Source organism: Bubalus bubalis, chromosome 4, assembly GCF_019923935.1.
Source record: "Bubalus bubalis isolate 160015118507 breed Murrah chromosome 4, NDDB_SH_1, whole genome shotgun sequence".
NCBI lineage: Eukaryota > Metazoa > Chordata > Mammalia > Artiodactyla > Bovidae > Bubalus > Bubalus bubalis.
This window is the reverse complement of record NC_059160.1, coordinates 160238757-160245393: the sequence shown is the minus strand read 5'-3', so window position 1 is coordinate 160245393 and position 6637 is coordinate 160238757.

The following is a 6637-nucleotide window of genomic DNA, read 5'->3' as shown; positions in this document are numbered from 1 at the left end:
TGTACCTGACTTGGCATGGGAGGAGGTAGGATGGGTCGAGCCCCTCACATTCACTTCACAGAGTGTCTGGGGTGTCCATGGTGCAGCTCCCAGCCCAGTGGGAGGGGCGACACTTGGGTACCCCATCACAGACAGGGAGTAGGCCGGGTCTGAGGTCCAGTGAGCCTAGGGCCCTACTTCATCTATGAACACCCGCAGGTGTCTGCTCATGAAGGAAGAGGACACAGGACGGTCACAGAGTGTTGTGTGCAGAGTTAGGGTGGGTCAGCCTCCTGTGAGCTCCCTGGTGGCCAGGGGGACAAGGGCTTCACTCCTCTGCAGATCAGTGACTCTTGGGCTTCCCTAAGATGCCCACTGAGGACATGATGGTTGATGTGTCTCTGACTGCCCGGGGCCACCTTGGGCCCCTGCTCTGTTGAGACGTGTCTGAAAAGTAGTGAGCCTAGCCTCAGCACCTCCCACCAGGATCATTTTAGCAACTTCCATCCTGGCCCCTCCACCAACTTCTCCTTCACATCTTGCTGCTCTTCTCTCTGTGCTCCTTTACATGCTCCTGCCTCCATACCTTTCCTTTTGCTAGTCTCTCTCCCTGGAACATGCACTGTCTTCCTTACCTCACGGGCTCAACTCAGCCTGTGTGGAGCCCACTGCAGGGACCCACTGCAGCAGATGGCAGGGGCAGAAGGAGCCATGGGCAGTGGCAGGAGCAGAGGGGGCCTCTGTGATGCTCCATGTGCTGGTCCTGGAGCCTTTGCAGTGGCTGATGAGGGTGTGGAGGCCTGAGTTTTGCTTTGGAAGAAGACAGAGTAGGCTTTGGTTCCCTGCTTCTTGATCCTTTCTGGGGAATTGGGAGCCCCACAAGTGCAGAGTTGCAAGGCCCAGGGACGGAATGGAGAAGCCTCCTCAGGCCTCATTGTGGGGGAGCAGGGATCCCAGCATGCAACTTGGGAAGGAAGGGTCTGGCCCAGCCCTTGGGCTCAGGGGAGATGTCAAAGCTGAGATTTTCAAACTTTAGACTCTTAGCAGCAGAACCCTTTCCTTGCACACAATGGACTCGGAGCACCCAAGTTCAAGCTTGAAGGGAATGAGGTTGGTCTTGAGCCCTGGAAGCCAGAACCCCCTCTGAAGAACACCCTGGATCCAGGCTGTGGAACTCATACCTGGAGGATCAATGCTTTAGCAGGAGGCTGGGACACAGGCTGCCCTGGGAGGGCTGGGACTGAGATGACCACTCAGGAGGCTTCCAGGGAACCAAGCCTCCCCTCCTCTTGTTACAGGGAAGAACTAACTCCATGTCGGATCTGTTTCTTCTACTTTAACCTTTGCTTCCTGTTGCTTTTGTTCACTGAAAGATACTGTCCATACATAATGGCCTGCCTCAGGAATTCTGCCCCTCTGCCTGAATGTTAAGCCAAATGCCTTTGTTCAGGACTCTGTCCACCTGTGAATGGCTCCTGGAAGGAAGAAATCAGCTCATCCCTTTCCTGAGGCTAGCTGGTCCAGGAGAAACTTGCAGGATTAATAGATTTTTTTTTTTTTTAACTTTATCTCCTTACCTCCCCCTACCTCCATTCTATAAAAGAACTTGGCAACCAGACCCCAAGAAGATGATTATTTTGAGATGGTTATTCTGCCATCTTTCTGGTCTGCTGTCTGTCCGAATACAGTTATATTTCTTGCCTCAACACTGTCTCTTGGTTAACTGGCCTACTGTGCGGTAAGCAGAGTGAGCGTCAACTTGAGGTCACACTCTTGCTGTCCTTTGACATTTGGTGGTGCCTTTGTGCAAACTGTCACCGACTTCTGCTTTCAGAGGGACCTATGGGAAGCAGGGACCTGGCTAGACTCCAGGGGCCAAGGGGAGTGGTAGACAACAACAGGAGAGCCTTAGATGGGCTTAGGCTGGCGCTTGGTCCTGCCACCCATCCTGTCTGGACAGCCTGGGTCCAGGGACCAGACCTATGAGGTTCCAGCTTGCTTTTGTGAGGGAGGCAGATTTTCACATAGCTAACTTTTTGGACTATCTTGTTCTAAGCGGACTGCACATTCCAAACTGGGCCCTGTTAATTGAACATATAATGGGAAAAAAAGAAGGGCCTCTGCCCTGCAAAAATGAGCTGCTCCTATCCAGGGTGGACACGTTGTGCGTGACTTCCTTCCTCCACGTTAGCCTGGAGGGTACGGCTAAGAAAAGACTTCCCAGGGGGGTTGCCAGGCGTGGGTAGCTGCATGTGCCATTGGCAGTGTCCTGGAAAGGGTACCTGGAAAGAGTGTGAGGGCTGGGTATGCGCAGGGGGCTGGGGCATACTAGTGGGTCCTACCCTAGAGGCTCCTGAAAGGCACGGGCAGGGAGGGCACGTCTTCTCACTTGCCCAACCCCCGCTGTGGGAAAAAACCTAAGGCTAAACGAATAGAATGCCTTGAATAATGGAAAGAGCAGATGCAAAAGATGCTGGCCTCTGAAATTGAAAAGTAAAACACCCAGGAGGCCAACCAGAGTATAAAGAAAATAAAAATACAATGATATAGAAGAAGATCAAATAAAATAAATACAAGCTGAGAAACAGTAAAAATGAGATCGAAGAGGTTGGCAAGAAAAAGTATGGAAGACAAAGTAGAGATGGACAATTAACATACGACAGCAGAGCAGAGGCAGCAACTGAGGGAAAGTATAAAATAAGTAACAAAGTGTGTGTGTGTGTGTGTGTGTGTGTGAAGATTAACCCGGTGGGTTAATAGAGGAGAGCAGTAGTGGGATTTTTGGAGCTTGGATCCTGACTGACTGTGGACTCCTTGGAGCCTGTGGGTAGGGAGGGCCCCACCTAGAACTGAAACTGCAGCGCATTAAGCCTGGTTCCTCCTTAGATGCCGGCTGACCCCTCCTTGCGGGGAATCGACCCCAGGACTTGGGTTTCCCTGTTCCTTGTGTTCCCAAGAGAGCTGGTCTTCTGGGCCAAAGCCTGCAGAGAACCCCCGAGGCTGGGCCTTGGTCTCTCCTGCCAGTAGTAACCTTTATGCGGGTCTGGGCTGAATTATCTTGGAAATCCCCGTGAGCCCCATGCTGGTGAAGGAGGGAAGGCAGTCTTTCATGGTACAGTATCTTGTCTAACCTGGAGGCTTGCTTGAAGGAACATGCCTGGGGAGTGGGCAGCTCTGCAGGGGTCGAGCAGTGGAGGTTCTACATGGAGCAGACAGCGCCCACGCAATGAGCCCGAGCAATAGACTCCTGTGGGGCCAGAGCTCCCGCTGGTGCTTCCTTAAGCCAGTTGTTGAGTACAGTGAGAAACCAGACGACGGAGCTCCACTTTCTGGAATGACAAAGCCTTAAGTAACGATGATTAGACTTCCTAGCAGGTCACCATATTCTCTTTGTCTTGCCATTTCATCTGCAGGTTTGTTGGCAAACAAACTCGCTTCCAGTTGGGATTCCTGGTGGGCCCAGTTTACCTCTTTGCATCTTCCTTTCCCAACTGTACACTGAGACTATCATCTCCTAGTAAGATGTAGGGTTCTGAGCACAGTGCCTGCAAATGGTAAAGGCTAAATAAGTATAGTTGTGCTCAGTCGCTTCAGTCAGGTCTGACTCTTTGCAACTCCATGGACTGTAGCCCACCAGGCTCTTCAGTCCATAGGGATTCTTCAGGCAAGAATACTGGAGTAGGTTGCCATGCCCTTCTCCAGGAAATACGTATAGTTAGAATTAGTAAAGCTGAAGATCTCTTTAGAAAAAGCAATTACCTGTGTTGGCTGAACTCTGTGCAAATGAAGGATTTATTGACCCAGTTTTAATTTCTGTAAATATGTCTTTGTTTAGCGAGAAAGAAACCAAGAGGACTAGTCCTGGGTCCAGAAAAAACTGGTGCTTTGAGCAAGTTACTCCTTTTGCCAAGCCTCAGTTTTCCCCTCTGTGAAATGGGTTTGTATCATGTCCCAGAGATTGCTAATCTCTCTTCTCCAGCAAGATGATTCGAGTTGGAGTGTACTTGTTCCTCAGGTGGAGTTGCTTCCCTAGGAGCGTGACTTAGGGGAGGCAGTTTTTGCAATCCCAGAGGTTAACAGGGTTTAAAGGGACTGGACTGGCCAGAATCAATAAGTAATTAAGGTTTTGATGAACCTGATAAAGCCCCAATAAGCAAACGTCCCTGGAATTTGGTAATCCCAACTTCAGGTGGCTGAGAGGATTAAAATAGTCTTGCCTAGAGGTAAACAAGCGTGTGCTGTGCTGTGCTTAACTGCTCAGTCATGTCCGACTCTGCGACCTCATAGACTGTAACCCGCCAGGCTTCTCTGTCCATGGGGGTTCTCCAGGCAAGAATACTGGAGTGGGTTGCCATGCCCTCCTCCAGGCATGGGGCCCCTGTAATCTCTGGGCCTGCACCCCCCGCCCCCCTAGTTCTGGTGGAAATGGGACCTGTGCAGACTACCCTTCCTGGCCAAAGGATATCCAGGCCATTCCAGTCTGGTACAGAAAACTGGCTTAGCTTGGGAGTATAAGAGGATGAGCATAGGAAATAAGCTTTGTGGGATGGTGAAGGAGCCCACATTATGGGAAATGGAGGGAAGGCAGTGCCCAGGAGAAGCGCTTCCAGGGCAAGGCCAACCTGAGTCACAGCCCTCAGGCTCCAAACTAGAGGGGCCTCATCATCAAAATTAGAAGCTGATGAAATCTCCCCCAAATTGAGTGTGTTTATAGGTTGGAAGGGGGTCTTGAGACCTGTCTCACTGTAAGCATGCTACCTCTACTTAACATAACAAATATCAAGAAAAACTTCCAACTGGGGCCTGCTTTACTAACATACTAACAAACAAGTGTATTTGGGGATCCCTGACCCTGTGGCTCTTAACCTCAGGTTTGAGCCCCAACAGGGTGAACATACCACCATCCTTCTGAAGTTGTGACAGTCTCCATAGGAACCAAACTGTCAAATAATAAAACCCATTCTTTATTTCCCTTCTCCCTCTAACTTTTCAGCCAGGGAATGAGAATGGAGGCATGGGGGTTTGTAGAGCCTGGGAGGGGTGTGTTTTACAATTCAAGCCCCGCCCGCCGCCGCCCCCCACCCCCCCAGCCCAAGATGGATTTCTTGAGGAAGTGCCTTGTGGGCACCCCACCCAGCTGGACAGCCCAGCGTCCTGCAGACATGGCCATTGCTTCCCTCTTGCCCATGGTCTCCTCATCTTGGAAGTCACCCTGCCAGCCTCTGTGGTTCCTTGCTGTTTCTTCAACCCAGCTTCTTCTCTCTAGAGGCTGCCCCTGCAGCCCCACCAACCCCTGTCAGGGCTGCCTCACTGTCTCCAAGCCTGTCTTGGCTTTCCCCTCTGCACAGCCTCTCCCTCCACCTCGCCCCACCTTTCTGAACTAAATGACTTCTGCCAATGACTTCTGTGGCAGGCAGCTTGGGACACACACACACACACACACACACACTAAATTCTTTTTCTTTTAACTTGGCTCGCTAACCAGCATTCAATGCCTGGAAGCCTCCCTTCCTTCTCCCTTGGTAACCCCACTCAACCTTTAAAACTGTCACCTCCTCCAGGAAGCCATCCCCTGGCTTTTCCTCTCAGGCTGGGTCACAGCCCAGAATGCGCCTTTGCATACATAGCTTATTCAGGGTCCTTGCCGCATCTTATAATGATTTATTTAGGTGTCTGTCTCTCCTTTGAGCGGGGAGTTCCAGGAAGGTCTGTTGCTGAGTCTCTGAATTCCTCACGCCCTGCGCATGGCCCTGCAAGGCAGGGACCTTGGGGTTGGGCCAACGACAGGGCCAATGGGCGCTCCCGGGCCCGCAGAAGTGGCCCCGTGCACTAGGCTCTGCCAGGCGCGCCCAGACCGAGCTTCCTCCCGAAGCCGGGTCCGTGAAGGCTCAGCTGTCTCCCTGAAATCTTGGGTGTGCCACGTGGAGCTCAGTCTGTCTGGAACTTGTTTGGGGGCGGAGGCGGGGGGGAGGGTGGCCAGCGTCAGGCTTGCCACCCCCTCCCAGGCTGGAGCCCAAGCGGCATAACGCTCTATCTGGTGGTAGCCGGAGGCATTCCGCGAGCGGTGGAGCTATCCGGCTCTGCGCTGGCCGCGAGGAGCGGGCTCTTCGCCCGGGCTCGCGCGTAAAGGCTCCGTGCAGAGTCGGAGTCTGAGTACGCCGGCCGCTTGAAAGGCTCCTCACGTCCAGGCGCCGCGGTCACGGATGCGCCGGTTTCCGGCCATGAATTGGGCTTCAGAGTCCGAGCCTCCTGCCCGACTCCCGGCTGAGCCTCGGGCCGCAGGGCGGGGGATGGGCGCCCGCCAAGGTCCGTGGGGCCAGCTAAGGTTCGAGCCCACGGCTGCGGCAAGTCCCCTTTGGCTCCCCTTGCCTCTCGGTGGCTGGCTCAGCGCCTCGCCCGATCTCTCTCCGGGCTATCCCGGCCCGGCTCCACGAGGGGCTCTCTGCCCAGGCCGTGGATCATGGCCCAAGACGCTCGGCGGCTGAGGTCAGCCGAGGCCAGGGGGCTCCAGGGATCCCCGAGGGCAGTCGGAGGCCGACCCTTCTCCATTCTCTGGTCCCTGGCGAACGGGGGGATCATGAGGCCCAGAGCCACCAAGTCTCTGCGCGCCGCAGCCTCGGCCGGTCCCACCGTCCTGCTGGCCTCCGAGCGTCCCTCC